Source organism: Alligator mississippiensis, chromosome 2 (genome assembly GCF_030867095.1).
Source record: "Alligator mississippiensis isolate rAllMis1 chromosome 2, rAllMis1, whole genome shotgun sequence".
NCBI classification, from domain to species: Eukaryota; Metazoa; Chordata; order Crocodylia; family Alligatoridae; genus Alligator; species Alligator mississippiensis.
The window spans coordinates 246,235,923-246,254,039 of record NC_081825.1 but is presented as its reverse complement, the minus strand read 5'-3'; the positions used below and the strand labels follow the sequence as shown (position 1 = coordinate 246,254,039).

The 18,117-nt window shown below is 40.8% G+C and overlaps 1 protein-coding gene across 2 annotated transcripts in view; it reads right to left on the bottom strand.

The window, feature by feature from the left end:
* MEIS2 (Meis homeobox 2) overlaps positions 1-18,117 on the bottom strand; it is a 213,580-nt gene that overhangs the window by 5,489 nt on the left and 189,974 nt on the right. The window lies entirely within an intron of this gene.

Sequence of the window (18,117 nt, the reverse complement as noted above, 5' to 3'; positions counted from 1 at the left end):
AAACTTGTGTTAAAAGACAATTGTTTCTTTAACTTCTTCGAGGAGCTAGGGACCTGGTTAAAGTTCACAGGCAAGAAGACTTTTTTTTTCATCATAGGGGATTCAGCTACCCGTGCAGCTGGCCATAAATGAGGACCAGGCTTTGCCACTCTGTGCTTTCACAAGGTATTGTTAGGTCAGCAAAGCCATCAATTAGGCTGTCTGAAGTTTTATCACCAGCACAGCAGCAATAAGTGCTGGCCCAGAAAGACTTCTGCTCTTCTGCAACTCCTGCAGTTTAAGCCTGTAAAGTCAGGGGTCATTTCGAGGTCAGTGCCAGCTGGGGGCGACCTTTTCAGCCAAGAGGGGGGGCGGCCAGGGCAGAACATAAGGCAACGGCCAGCCGTAAATGGAGGCACCTTTCAACTTGTTAGAAAGAGGGAGTCACAGGTACATGTGTTTACTATTACGCCCAAAATAACTTTTTCGCAAACCAGGTACCAGAGCTGTAGTAGGGACCGATGAATGTGAACATTAGGTTATTTGGCCAGAAAGCCTGGATTTAATTTCACCAGGAATCCAAAAAGAAGTGTTTGTGTATTTCCTATTAGCTTAATGCACAACCACCCCTCTTAGCTCAAACCGCAATAAAATCAAACTGAGGAGAATAATTTTAAAAACTTATTTTATTCACACACTTTATTCACAACAAGGCTATTTTCTATCAGTCACAAGCCACACTTGTTTTTGTCCCTGCCCTTTGTGTTTTAAGAACACTTTAGAGCTGATGTAGAGGTTTTGTCTGCTATTTCATAGTTCAGACTTCAGTCTAGTGACCCTTAAGGAGCGCTAATGAAGTTGAATACTAGTGTTTAATCCTCTTCAGAAATACTAACATGCCCATCATCCCAAACAGCTTCCATGCATTGCTATTGGGCCTGATCCAAACCCCAATGAAATGAATCCAAATTTTTCAGTCCGCAAGTGAAACCTCAGTTCATCAGCCCAGTGCATAAAAGTCTAATGCTTAAAGTATTGGGCATCAGAAATAAGCAGTACCGGCTGCTATGTTGCTCTTCCCCCCCCCCCCAGGTTAAAGTCCATGGCAGATAAGAGACAGTACACCTTTGTTTGCATCTCCTGTGATCATACTAGTGGGAATTCCATCAGAGAGATGAATAAATGCTGTAAGTAACACTAAAGGGCTCTTTTGCATCTCTCTGTTTACATCCAAAACAAAGACATTCTTTATTCTTTAAGAAAAGTATAGCTCCGTTGTCAAAAATGTCATCCTGCCTCTGAATTAGTAAAGAGTCAAGACTTCAGGTATTAAAAATAAAAACAAAGATTTGATTCTGTTGTTTATTCCCTCAGCTAGCTATGATTTCATCATGGGGGGGAAGGGGGCTTGGATTTCCTACCCTAACATTATGATTTCTAGACACGTTTCCATCATCAAAGACAAAGGTCTCTGATAGGACTTAATTTGCTTAGCTGCTTTCTAGTAATAATGTTACCCACTGACCAAATGGGGGCTGACCTGAACCTTCTCTATCCAGCATGCCTTTTATCAGCTAAGGTTAAGGCCAATAGAGATTAACAGAAAAGCCAGATAAGACTGTTTTTTCTTCTCCTATGAGCTCCTAATGGTGTATACAGATGGCAAGGTTTTAAAGAATGGAATAATGAATGGTTGTATAGGCCTGTAAAAAAAATCACAGACAACAGAGCCTCCCCCACTTTTTTCTTACTAACCCCTATTTTCAGCGATCTGGCCACTCTTTAGGGAAACCAAATTGCTTTTTCAGTTTTTATTTAAACCCCAATCACTTTTATTATTTACATCTGGTGGTCCCCTTATTTATGTCCCTTTCCACTTCCCTACAAACACTCCCTTACTCAGAGGGCTGCAAGGCATTATGGTTCTCCATTCTCAGCAGGAGAACTCCACACTGTCTTCAAACAAATAATTAAAGGGAAGGTTAAAGGTTCACATAGAGGTCATATCTTTGGATACTGGCCAGAATGTTTACGTTAGTAAAAAAAAAAACAGGGTTTACACAACAATGTAGAACTAACCTTGACGGTTCTGAGTCCTGTAAAGTCTAACATGACGCAACTGGCTTACGTTTATGAACATCCAAATGTGGAAACTCTGCTTTAGTGTTACATATTCAATCAGTTACCATGGTATAGGTTTTATGGGATGGATATTGAAAACTCAGCTCCTGTTTCTCCATGTGCTTGCCAGTCATTCACTTCCAAAGGAAAAATTTGGCCCCCTGTTTATTAAGCCCACATGAATAATTCTAGATCCTTTATGGGAGCTATTTAGATGATTCAGTTCTGAAGCCTTGATGGTGAGTCCCAAACTCTATTGCCCTAAAGGAAAAAAAAAAGTCCACCAAGGGTCCTTGTACTAAAATATATGGCAAAATTTGTATCATAAATTCTGAAAAGAAAGACCATTGTCCCCATTGCTAATGAATTTAGTGCCTGATTTTGAGCCCTGTTTTGACTACACCTTTATTTTGGCTTCTACAATATTCCAAGTGCAAAGAATTGCAGGTGTAACTGCTGTCATTTAGACATGCAAGTACAGGTTTTCCTCGCTTTATGCTTTTCATGCGTTCCTGGAAATCAGCACATAATTTGCATAAAGGAAACCCACTTTACAATGTAAATCAGCACTCAAATTTGCATAAAAGGAACCCACTTTACAATGTAACAAATAGGGATAAGTTCCAAGATCTTGACTGTACTGACCCCCAGATCCATTTCTACCACTTTTACAAGACAATTTTAGTACTCACCAACTGCAGACAGTATACACAAGCACGGGGCACTATCATAATGGGGATGGCAACTACAGAAACACGGGTCGCAGACAATGTGCGTGGAGTACAAAACTACATAGGAAACTATATTTTGGTGTATGTGACTCCCACAATGCACTGCACAAAGCAGCTGACTACGATGTGTGGCTTCCACCACACTGATCACCTAAGAGTGACTTTACCTCACATATAATTAATTTTTGGTATAAAAAGGGTCATTGCAAACAGGGGCGACGAATAGGGGGTACACATGGGTGCACATGCACCCCCTGAGTGTGGCGGTGCACCCCCTACAAAAAGGCACTGCCAACAGTGTCGGTGGTGCCTGTGGGTGGTCACCACTTGCCACCCTGCTGCACAATCCCTGGTGGCTGCTGCTGCCGCTGCTGGCAGCATCTGCAGGTGGTCGCTGACCCCTGGTCAGCACTTGCCATCTCCCCCCCTGCCCCTGCTGCCAACAGTACTGGCAGCATCTGCAGGAGCTCCCACGTTTACCACTGCCGCGCTCTCGCCGCCACTGTGCCCCCCCAGCCGCCGAGGGCATGTGTCATTCATGATCGCGTAAGAGCTGAAATTCAATTTCTTTGGTTCCTTTGAAAATCACAGCCTTAAATGGAAACAGTTGCATCCACTAATAATAATGCTGAAAAAATTACAGCTAAAGGTACCCGTACCTACCAAACTGCAGGTGATAAAACAGATGCAGTTGAGGTCAGACTGGAAATCAGGCCCTATATTAATCAGCAATGAGTAAATCACATAAACCATCACATAAACCATCAACATAATTGGTAGATATTAGTACAGAGTGTAGTGTCTGCATATTATTTCTTATTATTGATATAACTGATTTATTATTATTAACAACAAAAACAATAAAAATACTAATAATAACTATTTGCATTACAGTAGCAACTAGAGGCCCCAACTAAGATCAGGACCTTATTTTACAAGCAGGTAAGAAAGACCGTCCCTGTCTCAAAGAACTTACATATGACTATATTGGTTAGACAAGTGGTGGGAGAAGAAAGCATTGCTATTCCCATTTTACAGAAAGGAACTGAGACAAAGAGAGTTTGAGTGATTTGACCAGGTTTACGCAAGGGGTCTCTAGAAGAGCCAGACAGTATGGAATGATACTTGATACATATTTGTTCTATGGATAAACAAGGAAGTCCAGCTCCAGGACTGACCTATTGGCAGCTTTCATAAGCTCTATATTTTCATTTATGTTAAATTTGGCCCTGACCCTGGAATGACAAATAAGGTATGTGCTGTTTAGAAATACATGAGTAATTAGAATACTTAAACATTCTGAAGACTTGAGATTGCTGACCCCACTAATTCAAACTGTGGGCTTTGGATATGAAAAAATGCTTTTTCTATTAGAATTGTTATATATACCAATCAGATAAATTATATGTATATTTGTACCCAAGAAGTTCCCCTATCCTCAGTGGGCCTTTTTGTATGAGCAAAGCAATGAGAATTTAGCTCCACATGCAAGATGTTGTAGTGCATTTAAAAGAAATTACATGGCTTTCATGTGTTTTTTATCTGCCCTCAGTCAGAATAGTAGAACAGTAAAGGAAAATTGAGGAATATTATAGTTTGCAGAGTATCTTGAATTACTGCAGTACAGTTTAGCATGTTTTCAGCTTTCATTGGTCATGGGTTGGAGTCGGACTGACTGATCCATCTCTAATTAGTATGAGTCCAATATTTTTTCTTAAATTGTGTCTGTACAAGTGGAGCCACTGTTTTTCCCCATCAAAAAATTGATCTATATTTCATAAAAAGGGCCACAAATTGTTTAATCTCATCAACTCATTTAGTTAGTATGTTCTCTCAAGTCACATCAAAATGATTTCAGAAGTCACATTTACCTAATACATTTTAATTTTATGATAAACAATAGTAATCTTAAATTTGAAAGAAATATTAATGCAGAATGTAAAAGAAATAGAGGTTTCCTGGCCAGCATGAACACATCTGACAAAATTAAAAAGACCTTTTTTTAAAGGTTACTGTAGGTTGAATTGTACATATTTTTAAATGCTATTGACCACTACATTAGTAAGTCTAAAGGGAATCAGTACCTGAAATAAACTAGAGATAGCACTGATTTATACCAAATAGCAAGCTAGTCTCTTGTCTCATTGAAAGGGTATTGGAGGAATATTCATGTCAGCTGGGTAAGTGTACAACAGTCTGACTCTGCAGGTGAACAACAGCGGTATTTGGGAATAGGCAATTCATTCCTGACCTGAGGTCTGTTGGGGTTGGTTGAAGAACTAAGTGGCATTTAGCCCCTGCATTGTTCTAACTGAGGCATGAGCATCTCCAATATATGACTTCAATGAAACAGAGACATATTGGTCCTCCAGGGTGAATTTTCCCTATTGAAAACAAGGTAGGGCCACAGAATTTAGCTCTGAGATACATCAGTATTATTATGTACTCTGGGTTCTACTTAAAATATCCACACCAGAAACTGAGGTGATAAAATAATATATTTTTTAATTAGCCCACCTACTACATGTATAGATAGAACTAACAGTCTTCACATTAAAATAGAGAAAAGAACAAATCCATCAGAATACATTGCAGTGTAGTAGGTTAAGTACAATGATGCCTAGTCTCCACTTAGATCAATTTCTGGGGCAGGAATCACGGCTGTCCATGAGCTTGTAAAGAACCCATCGGCACTGGGAGCAATAGGAATAATATTGCTAGACTAATGTGGTTTCCTTGTTTGGGAAAATTAATAGATAAGGTAATATTAGTTATTTTACATTTCTACAAGAAAACTCCACCAATGAGCTTCAACATTATATCAAAGAGATTTGTTTCTAGGGTAAATGATAATCTGAATCCTTACAAGAGATATAAGCCAATGATCTAGAAATGAAATGTTTTGCATTGTTTCCATTATCCTGAGCCATCCATGAGAATATTTTAAATACTCAGTGCTCTGCAAACATGGTTTAGATAGGGATGATCCTGGCTATGTGGACAGGTGTTACATTTCTTGAGGAAGAAATCCTGCTCTCCTGCTAGAAACTGCAAGCCTAGATGCATTCACATGGTATCTTGTGGAGGAAACCTGGTGGATTCAGGAAAGATCTTCCACTTGTGGGTTAGGCTACATGGTTGTGGGTTAGGCTACATGGTTGTGGGTTAGGCTACATGGGGGGCAAGGAGAAAGGGATTTGGTGGTAGGGGTCTGCTACAGACCCCCACATCAAGGGGAAGAAAGAGATTCGGGACTCCTGAGGCAACTCTCTGAGACCATAAAAGCTAAAGAGGCGGTAGTCATGGGGGACCTAAACTACCCGGATATCTGCTGGGAGACGCAGACAGCAAAGTCCCACCGCTCACGCAGCTTTCTAACCTGTGTACAGGACCTCCACCTGACCCAGGAGGTACATGGTCCCACTAGGGGGAATGCCATACTGGATCTGGTATTGGCAATGGGAGATGACATGGTAGCGGACCTCCAGATCAGTAGCCATTTGGGGGACAGTGATCACCTAATAATAGAATACACCATAAGACGTCGAGTGGGTAAGGTAACTAGTAGGGCAAAAGTGCTAGACTTTAGGAAAGCTGATTTCAATGAACTCAGGCGATTAGTCAAGGACGCACTGCAGAGTAGGAGATTTGAAGAAATGGAAGCCCAAGAAGGGTGGCTGTGCCTTAAGGAAACGATCCTTCGGGCACAAAGCAAGACGATCCCCGAGCGAGGCAAAAGAGGGAAAGGGGCCAGGAGGCTTCCCTGGCTGACCAGAGAAATCCAGGGCAGCCTAAGGGACAAAAGGGGAGCGCATAAAAAGTGGAAACAGGGAGAGATCACCAAAGATGAATATACCTCCTCTGCTCATGGTTGCAGGGAGGCAGTTAGACAGGCCAAAGCTACCATGGAGCTGAGGATGGCAACCCAAGTAAAAGACAACAAGAAATTGTTTTTTAGATATATAGGGAGTAAAAGGAAGGCCCAGGGAGGAATAGGACCCCTGCTAAATGGGCAGAAACAATTGGTGACAGACAGGGGGGACAAGGCTGAACTCCTCAATGAGTTCTTTGCCTCAGTGTTCCTAAGTGAGGGGCACGACAAGTCTCTCACGGGGGTTGTAGAAAGGCAGCAGCAAGGTGCCAGACTTCCATGTGTAGAACCTAAGACGGTGCAGAGTCACTTGGAAGAACTGGATGCCTTTAAGTCGGCAGGCCCGGATGAGCTCCATCCGAGGGTGCTGAAGGCACTGGCCGACATCATTGCAGAGCCACTGGCGGGAATATTTGAATGCTCATGGCGCACGGGCCAAGTCCCGGAGGACTGGAAAAGGGCCAACGTGGTCCCCATTTTCAAAAAGGGGAGGAAGGAGGACCCGGGCAACTATAGGCCAGTCAGTCTCACCTCCATCCTTGGCAAAGTCTTTGAAAAAATTATCAAGGCTCACATTTGTGAGAGCCCGGCAGGACAAATTATGCTGAGGGGAAATCAGCATGGGTTCGTGGCAGGCAGATGGTGCCTGACCAATCTAGTTTCTTTTTATGACCAGGTTATGAAATGCCTGGACACAGGAGGAGGGGTGGATGTCGTATATTTAGACTTCAGGAAGGCCTTCGATACGGTATCCCACCCCATACTGGTGAACAAGTTAAGAGGCTGTGACTTGGATGACTACACAGTCCGGTGGGTGGCGAATTGGCTGGAGGGTCGCACCCAGAGAGTCGTGGTGGATGGGTCGGTTTCGACCTGGAAGGGTGTGGGCAGTGGGGTCCTGCAGGGCTCGGTCCTTGGACCGATACTCTTTAATGTCTTCATCAGTGACTTGGACAAGGGAGTCAAATGTACGCTGTCCAAGTTTGCAGATGACACAAAGCTATGGGGAGATGTAGACACACTGGAGGGCAGGGAACAGCTGCAAGCAGATCTGGACAGGTTGGACAAGTGGGCAGAAAACAACAGAATGCAGTTCAACAAGGAGAGATGCAAAGTGCTGCACCTAGGGAGGAAAAATGTCCAGCACACCTACAGCCTAGGGAATGACCTGCTGGGTGGCATGGAAGTGGAAAGGGATCTTGGAGTCCTAGTGGACTCCAAGATGAACATAAGTCGGCAGTGTGACGAAGCCATCAAAAAAGCCAATGGCACTTTATCGTGCATCAGCAGATGCATGACGAATAGGTCCAAGGAGGTGATACTTCCCCTCTATCGGGCGCTGGTCAGACCGCAGTTGGAGTACTGCGTGCAATTCTGGGCGCCGCAATTCAAGAGGGATGCGGATAACCTGGAGAGGGTCCAGAGAAGGGCCACTCGTATGGTTAAGGGCCTGCAGTCCAAGCCCTACGAGGAGAGACTAGAGAAACTGGACCTTTTCAGCCTCCGCAAGAGAAGGTTGAGAGGCGACCTTGTGGCCATCTATAAGTTTATCAAAGGGGCACAGAAGGGAATTGGTGAGTATTTATTCACCAAGGCGCCCCCGGGGGTTACAAGAAATAATGGCCACAAGCTAGCAGAGAGCAGATTTATATTGGACATTAGGAAGAACTTCTTCACAATTCGAGTGGCCAAGGTCTGGAACGGGCTCCCAAGGGAGGTGGTGCTCTCCCCTACCCTGGGGGTCTTCAAGAGGAGGTTAGATGAGCATCTAGCTGGGGTCATATAGACCCAGCATTCTTTCCTGCTTATGCAGGGGGTCGGACTCGATGATCTATTGAGGTCCCTTCCGATCCTAACATCTATGAATCTATGAACTTCCAGTCAGGAAGATCTCACCTATAAGTGAGTTTCTCATGCCAGAAGGAACACCTGTAGGCTTCGCTTGACTACCCCTACACCTGGGGTAACTGGTTTGGGGAAGGCATGGGTGGGGGACACATTCCCGAGGCCAAAACTGGCCTCATTTTGCCCACAGGGGAGAGGCAGATGCAAGCTAGGACACCTGTATACTCCCCGCTCCCCGCCCCGGGATTTCTAGCACTGCAAATTTTCCATAAATTTACAGTGTTAGAAATGAACAACTGTCCATTTCCCTTGAGAAGGGGGGTTAGAATTTGATGGCCTTCTGAGGGTCATTCCAGCCCTATTTTTCTATTATTCTATATTACACAAAAAAGTGAAAAAAGGTGTTTTTCTCCCTCCTTTTGAGAAAGAATTACTTTGTTCACAAAATGATGGTATGAGAAACTGTGCATTCATAAAATGTGATTAACTCCCACTTTGTTCTGAAAGAGTGACACTTGATGGACTAAAATTGTAACAACTTTTTCTTCCCCATAAATATATCCCTTTTAAAAAAACCTCCGCTTATCAGCCAAACTTGAAATTGAAAGCTAAATTGAAAGCTAACCTTCATAGTTTATTTAACTTTTCACTCCAGTGTGTGTTTTAAACCAACAGAATTGGGTTTAGGTGTCTTTGTGTGTGTGTGCGCGTGTGTGCGCGTGCATAAAAAAGGGTTGATGAGCCCTTTGTTTATGCTTCACTGACTCGGTGCCACACCTGGTTACCAAGTCTTATGTGCAGCATTCCTTGTAAGTATGAAGCTGAGCTAGTCACCTGGAAGTGAGCCAGTGAAAAAGTCTCCCTAAAGTCATAAAAATTAAGAAGTGGAGTCACTTACGTGATTGGTTTATAAAGAAAGAAAAACAAGAGGGACTTATTCCTTGACAAAACTTCTAAGCACAGGATTGGATAACCTTGTCAGAAGTGTTATAGGTATTACACAGAAGATTATAGTATCTTAAAAATATACGAGCTGGCTGCCTGTTATGGTTCCAAAAACTTCTGCCATGTCTTGTATGTCATTTGCAAAATCATCTTCACTGAAGGTGGCAATCCTAGAATGTAGATTACAACAGTCAGAGGACTGATGTATTTCTGTATTACCAATCTAAAGGATTAAAAAATCTTGAATCAGATCTCCCACAACCATGACATTTTGACTAAAAAAATCTAAAGATACTAAGATCTCCCTTTTCTTCTTTGATTTTTGAGACTACTGGTCACACTTCCAAGGTTTTCTTCACAACCGCAAATGATAGAAATTTTCTGTAATAATGTTCTCATTCAGTTATCGAAGTTGGGACTTTTTAATTTAAACCTGCAATAATGTGGGACTTGCGATAAAATCATGAAAGTTGATATTACAGGCATTTATTCATCTCAGATAAAATGCCTTAAAATATGTAACTCTTTTACCAGGTTACTAGTTTTTGGAACAGAAGACAATGATGTGGCTTCTGCCAAGAGTTTGATTTGTTTTACAGCCAGTAGAGTAGTACATATATTGTAACTTGAACTACAGCAGAGTTGCACTTGCTTATTCCTTAGATCAGGTGGTTACACATGCACCATGTTGGAATCTTACTTGTAGTTTGGTGTCAAGAAAATACATCCCTTCCTCATTCAATATAAGACAAACGGAGCTAGCAATGAGATATACAGAGCTCAGCCTGGCTTTTGCACAGTCTGACTGTTTTACTGCACCCCAAACACATGTAGTCCTCCCTGTCCCTGGTAGCTTCCTACTTGTTTATGTCCTGTCTGGCCCTTGGTGACCTCCCCACTTACATGTACCAGGAAGCCAGGAGATGGAGCCAAAGCATAGCTTTCCAAATGGGGAGATGGGGAAGTGCAGATGGGGAAATCATTATATGCTGTGATCTGGTGGAACTGAATGGGACCATGCCTAAGAACTTGGGATGGTGCCCCAGCTGAATGGCTGGCATGCTTATGTTTAATGCATACTTGTGGTCCTGGGAAGATTGGGGCTAAATGCTCTCATGTAGGTCACATAAGCTTAGGGCTGCTTCTGTACATATGTTATCTATTAATCATATCCTGTAGGATACAAGTAATTTAACTAATAGGTATATGCTTATTTTTATAATATTATTTTTGCAAAAGTGAACTTGCTTGCTTGACTGAGTATGAAACCATTTTTTACTTAGTTAAAATTTACAATGGAAAGAGGATTGCATTATCCAGGACTGCAAATATTCTATGAAACCCCATTCTGAATGAGAACCAGTTAAAGGAATAAATCCGTTAACATTAAGTTTAATGAAGAACCCTTGCTACACAAAGAAACTGACATAGAGAGATTTTCATTGTAAGCTTTCAAGAAATTTTAACATAGGTGGAAAATTATCTTTTATTTCCCTTGGAATTCTGAATGATAATAAACACTATTCAGTGAATGTAATCGCACCTGATACCACATAACAAAACATCCCAGCAGGTCATGATTTCTGAAGCAATGCCTGTTACTCTTTCAGAATGCCATCAGCTTATTCATATATGGTTATTTATCATGCACCGTAAAAACGATCTTTCAAAGGTACTTGAAAGGAAGGGAGGAGACAAACAGACATACTTCCTTAGCTATTCATATCTTAAAGATAAAATGCTAAGTCAATAGACATAAGTTGTAGTATATAACCTCATCCTGTACTTGATTTATTGCAGATGGGAATCAACTAGAAACTGAATTACTTTGAAAGTTTTACTACTGACATTAAAATTCCGGGTCTGTCTACATACATCTTATGGAGACACTAAACACAATTTTAGCTAATTTGGCATGTACTCTGATTTGCTTACACTGTAGTGTCCAAGTTAAAGGTAGAATTCAGGCAGGTCTATTTATTCTTAACTATTTTATATTAAAGCTGTGTTAATTTATCATCTTAAAAATACAGGGCAAGATTTTCAAAACTGAGTAAGACATGTCCTTTAAATATGAATTCAGGAAACTCATTTTAGATGGTCATTTTTGAAAATCCATAGGTTTGCAGTATTCAATCAAGGTAAAGTAACTTAAACAAATTCTTCTCTAGTTCATGTTAAGTTTCCATCCAATTATAAATTAACTCACAGAGAAGCATTACTGAGAAATTTAACCTATGTTTAACTTTTCATATTTGTGATGAACTTGGATTGAAGTATTAATTCTCCATCCTACTTCTCAGTGAAAACTACTTAAATATTAACTTACCAAAAATGCACAAAAGATGTTTAGCAATCTGGGTATGTTTGAAGAGATCAAGGTGCACTCACATATCCTGTGCTATGGATATCTCTGATTAGCTTGTCATCTACTCTGAAGAAGATGTAGCCCAATTCTCCTATGCTGTGTAGCAGGCCAGCTGTTAGCTGTCTGTCAAGTACCTAAAGTGGACAAGTAGTCCAGGAGCAAAAATGTCACTCCTTTGATCTGGCAAGGAGCAGCTGATGATTTATAGAGTAGGACTTTGTTCTTCCGTTCTATTTTACTTTCTTTCCTAAGGCAGAACCACAAAATCCAGCAGAAAAAAAATGTGCCGTTCTCTGCAACATCAACAAGCTCTGACAACTGCAACAGAGTTTTTCTTGGCCCTAACAAAGCTCTCAGGCATCTCCTTTGACGCTCACCTTTTTTTTCCTCCTTCTTTTTGCAATGCGGTAGTTATTGTTTAATTCAGCTTCTGTAAATGGAATGGACTGTGGCCAGCAAGCCTGGGGCATAAACACACCTGTATGAAAGAAGCCTACCAGTTCGTGAGTTCAGAAGAAATGCTCCATTTTCCCTGACAGCACATTTTGCCCTAAGTGAACTATTTTTTTTTGTATCCACTGTCCTGTCTTGACCATGCTTGTACATTTTTTTCATTGTTATTAAAATCTTCAAATCTAAAAGAAAAGGATTAGGCTGGGAAATATGTATTTTATCTGTCAACCAATGGATCTTAGAAAGCTGATCTTAACAGGCTTCCTTTCAAAAATCCATAGCCAAAACAAATTTATAGAAATACGCCACTGAAAGTTGGAGAAGCACAAATTGTAAAGACATTCACAAAGCAGAGCTGTTGTGCTAGTACCAGCAGCTTGTACTGACACTTGTTTCTATCCAAGGGCCAGTTTGGGAAAAGAGGTGTTTAATAAGCAATAGAATTTGATCTGACAAAATTTAATCAGACCACCATATTGACAGCATTGAGTAATGTTCTGTTCAGCAATTTTAGAGTTATATACTACAAGGCAGTGATTGATTTCTGTGAGGTGTTGAGCACCCTATGCTGGATGTTGAGCTCCTGTCACGTCCACAGAAGCAACCAGAGAGTTACCTCTGTGGAATCTGGATCCTTTATCCCTTCCTGGGTCATTCCCAAGTTGTAATGCTGCAGGCCACAGAGCTGCTAAGCTAAAGGAATGCAGAAGTCTGTGCATATACCACTTGCTCAGAAGCTAATGTGTTTTCAGTGTTTGAACCTGGTGCACACATGCATAGATACGCTATACCTAGACTTCCTAATGATCCAGGTTGATAAAAGGAGGAAGAAGTTTAGCAAACAAGAAGGAAAGAGCTGATTAAGATGTGGTAGCAGCTCCATTGTTTTCTAATGCGAGCAAAATATATTTTGCATATATGTTAGCTTGCAGAAATAAATAAAAACTGTGTAGTAAAGGCCCTAAGGGAGGCAGGATAATGATGATGTACAGGACAATATAAGATGATATATTAAAAATTAGGCTGTCAGTGGAACAATAGAATATTAAACAAAAGTCCATAATAATTGTAGAGTGTTTAACTACAGGTACCTTTCGCTGGTTGGTGGTTGCTATGCTAACCTATACATGAGAGGAAAGGGAACTAGTTAGGCAATTAGGAATAATGAATAGAAAGAATAACTTACACATAAAATACACACACACCTCTGTTAGATCACATATCATCGATGCATCTAATCGCTTCCCAAATTGTAGTTATATGATAACATCCCTAGTTTTCTGATCTTTTCTCTTGCTGGACAAACAGAGGTTTTGCTCAGGCTAACTCTCTGTCTGTTATGGTGAGTAGGATTTAACAAATAGGAGGGTCGTGCCACACAGTATGCGAGGGTCTGTCCACACCGCAGTTACAAGCAAGATTGCATCTCACAAGTGTGCTATGAAACATAACCATTGTGGAGTGTAAAAGGGTCCCTCCCAGCCTTGGAATCACTGATCAGCTAACTGCTGCTCCCAGGCTCAGGGGCACATTGGAATCAAGGCCTCCAGTGAGTTCCTAAGGTTGGAATGGCAGTCAGCTGATTGGTGCTCCCACACTTGGGAGCCTTTGGCTGGGAGCATGGATCAGCTGACTGTGCTCCTTAGGCTGGGAGCATGGATCAGCTGATTAGTTTGCTATTTGCCAGTCCAGGGGGAGCCCAGGATCATAATCCTGCACTCCCCCTGCACCAGCGATATAGTGCAATTGGGAACTGATCCCCAACCCCACTGTTCCACCGCTTGCCATGCATGTGTAGCATGGCAGGAGGCACCATTGTTGGGATCATGCATTAGATTCCATAGCGCCTTTAAAGGAATGTCTGCCAGAGGCCTTAGTTGCTAAACTGTGTGGGCCTTAGAGAAAGGAAAATTTTAAAAAAGATTCTGAAACACACTCTCTCTACCTACCATTTCACAAACCTACTTGCCCCATATTGCTGGCTAGTGCCTCATCTCTCCTTAAGGTTCAGCCTATGCAGCAAAGTCAACTTTGCTGGCTCACCAGAAGTGAATACAAAGCACAGCTGGTGAGCCAGGGATAAAATCGGTTGGTATTCAGCAGTGTCCCTGGACTGCCATGTTTGTTGTGATTGAGGACAGACATGTTGCACCATTCCTCTGTTCTCTCTGCTGGCTTCATCCTTCAGAACCAGCTGAGGATGGAAACTGACAAAGTTTGTATTCTCTGATGCATTTGGAGAAGGGGGTTTCTATGAATTTCAATACCTAACTGGCTCACAAGGAATACACAGCTTTTGTGGGAGTGTCCTAAATCACATCACTCAGTGATGGCTGTTGAGAGAGAATAGCTTAACTTTAATGCACTCAACCTTTCTGGTGTTGTGTTTTTGGACAGCCAGCTAAAGAAGGTGCTGGATTCATATTTTAGGTTTGCCTGTCTGGTCATTGTCCCTTGAGCTCATTGTAAGGCAAGGAAACTATAATACAAAAAAGGAATATGAAATTAACATTATCAGCAATTGGTGAAAATTGGCCAGTTTTGCAGTATTTTCATTGTCATAAATGTTGTATATGGGTAATCTATTATACAACAAAGCAAATTTATCTTTACATTACTTTTTGGGAGGAGTTTTGAAATATACTGTGATCGTACTATATTTTAATAACCAGTTATGGATGGATTTCAGTATGGATTCAGAATATTCTGACTCCTAATGGCGCATGCAATACTGCTGGGAGAGTAGTTAATCCTGTAAACTTGCATTTGAGGCTGTAAAATGGGTAACAGGGAGCTGAATCCTGCAAAATAATTATTGTTTTCGTGTGACCTGCTACAGCTCTTTTAGCACATATTGTAATTTTTTTTTAAAGGAAAAACTCCCATTTTCAGAAGTACCAGGCCCCTTTTAAGCCAGTTACAATGACTTTTAGTGAAACTTAAGCTCCTAAAGGCTAGATCCAGAAAGGGACTTAGGCACAACAGTACCTAAATTTTAGGCAACAATCACCTCTTCCCCAAATTAGATTTCTTACGGATAGGTTCACTAGGTAGACTGAGGAACCTAGCTGTTGTTTTAGGAAACCCAGCCCAGAATTTAGAAGCCAGAAATCCTTGCCTAATTCTGGAGGCATTTAAATTCCCATGGCACCTAAATTTCTGTCAATACAATCTTCTAGGGCCTACATTTTTGCTGCTGTGCACACACTGAATCTCCTAAATCTTGGCAGCACTGTACTGCCCACCTAAGCCCTGTCCCCTTTAGGGAGTTTACCACCTAACTCCAGGCTGGAGCGAATCATCAGCTTCCACTTAGGAGTCTCATATGTTATCACTCTCTTGGAGGTAAGCATCTAAGCAAAGCCAATCCTTTCTTACAAAAAACACAGAGCAAGCCCATCCCATTCTACCCAATAACATAGTGTTTAGGGTAGTCACTAGGGAGGCAGGAGAGCTGTTTGTACATCTCCACTCAGCTTAATATGGAATCCAGGTGTTATCCTAAGAGCGTGGTCAAACTGCTATGCTCCTAAAGTTGTCTCAATATCTCCTATTGAAACTGTTCCACTTTGCACAAAGACACAGTCATTGGATTACAGGCTGCACTCTGCTTCTCCCCTTGAGATTGTCTCAAGGTGAGGGCCCTAATTAGGTCAGAGAGTTAACTCTTACTCTTTCCTTTCTTTGCTCCAATTAATATTTTTAATTATGTTTATAAAATAAAAAAGATTAAAAAGGAGAAATTTCTAACCAGAATGCTATCTCACTGTAGTTAGGACAATCAACTCGGATTTGGGACAGTGGGGTCAAGTTCCTATTCCAAATCAGACTTGAAAAGAGGTCTTCTGCTTCTCAGGTGAGTGCCCTGACACTGTACTCTTCCCTCTCGGTTTTGATGCAAGGTTTGATTCAACAGATGTGCTCCAGAAACATCTACCAGATTGAGCCCTGCAGCTGAGATAGGCAGGGGAATGCTTAGTCTGCTAATTCTCCTGGGGCTTGGGCTCCAATTAGCAGAGTTGCCTCAAGAATTTAGGTGTGTTTGTACATGCTCACCAGAGAAAACTTTGGCACCTACCGGAATTTACCAGCAGAAATTAGGCACTACGAGACCTTAAGCACCCAGAAGTTTAGGCAGAAGTCGAATGAAGGATCAACAAATTTCAGTGGTGCCTGACCCTTGGACTTAAGGGCCTAAGTCCATGTATGGAGTTCTCTATCAAGTGCTTAAATCACTTTTGAAAGTGGAACTTAGGTCCTTTTGAATGTTATCCATGCTTAACTTCAATGACATTAGTAGCTCCATTAACTATGTGTGCAAAGTCAGTAACCACGTGAACAGCATTATGGGTGAGCCAAATCCTGCACTGGTACAAATTGGTGTACATCTTTGGAACTATATGAGGCTGTGCTGATATATAGTAAGGATCTGACTGTGGTGGGTACAAATGAAGAATCTGACATTTAAACAGGATATGTTTGTACATGTTGGTGCATCTAAAAGATGACAAGCTGATAAACTGGGGCAAACAAGACTTAAAGTTTTTTATGGCTTTTAATATTCACAGATTTTTCTTGGAATTGTGCATCATAATTTCTTCATTTTTAATTAAAACAAATCCTTCTATAAATTGAGATGATAGTTTTTTGCTTATCATTGATGTGTAGTTAAATTATATACATGTCTGAAAGGTATGCACATACTGATGAGGAAATACTCTTTAAAATACACTAAGCAAGACTTGGGTCTTTAACAATAGGTCAGTGTTGTATGCATCGTGATTCAAAATTTAGATTTTGTAAAAACAGGGTCTGGAAAAAAGTATAAATACATTCATGAAAAATTTCACTGAAAAGTTACTTTTTAAAAGAAAATCTACTTCTATGCAGTATTTTCAACTAAAACATTGCAGGATTATGCTAATACATGAGATCCTGAAAGCAAAATTGATGATAAATTGACTATAAATAAAAATGAGTTGTTTTTTTCATCTTGGATACTGAAATAAAGTGAAACACAGAAAGATAAATCCACAGCAAAAAGTGAAAAATTATGTTACATTTTATATTTCAGTTTGAATTCTTGCAATTTATTAGTAACAGTGTTAAAAGGCATGATTGTTACCTTAATAATTACAGGAAACAGTCACCATTTTAAAGAAGTATAGATTTACACCTGCACACCTTTAGCATGACAAAGTCTCCAACAGGCTAATAAAAGCAACAAAATGCAAGCATTTATTGACTACAATCATATCCTCCTAAGAGCCAGATCATCTAGCAAAAGAGAGTTTGTTTCCTCTTCTTGAATCTCTCACAGTTGTTATATCCAGTCTTTCCAATGTGACTATATTATCATCCACAAAAATTTTAGCATCATCGTAATCATAAAATATCTATTTTATATCTTTATAAATCACATGAGGCCTAGCAGACTCCAGTAATGCCACATCTGCTTTAATCCTAGTAAATTCTAGTCTAAGAGAGATCAGCCTATGGTGTATCAGCTTAGTTTCCATAACCATTTCAGGAAATGCAATAGGCTGAGTCAATAAAATATCTACTGACAAATACAGTGATCCACAGAGCAGTTGGGACATTTAAATGGACCCTGACAAAAAAAAAAATCATTCGAAGACATTTATGTCTACCTCATATATGTCCAGTAAATACTAGTACATTTCAGAGGGTGTTGTTAAGGGTAGATGGTCCATTTAAAACATTGGTTCAACTCTGAAGGCATGATAAATTAATTCAGTATCTTATCACCTGTATTTCCAGAAGACTGTCTACCTTGTGTGGGT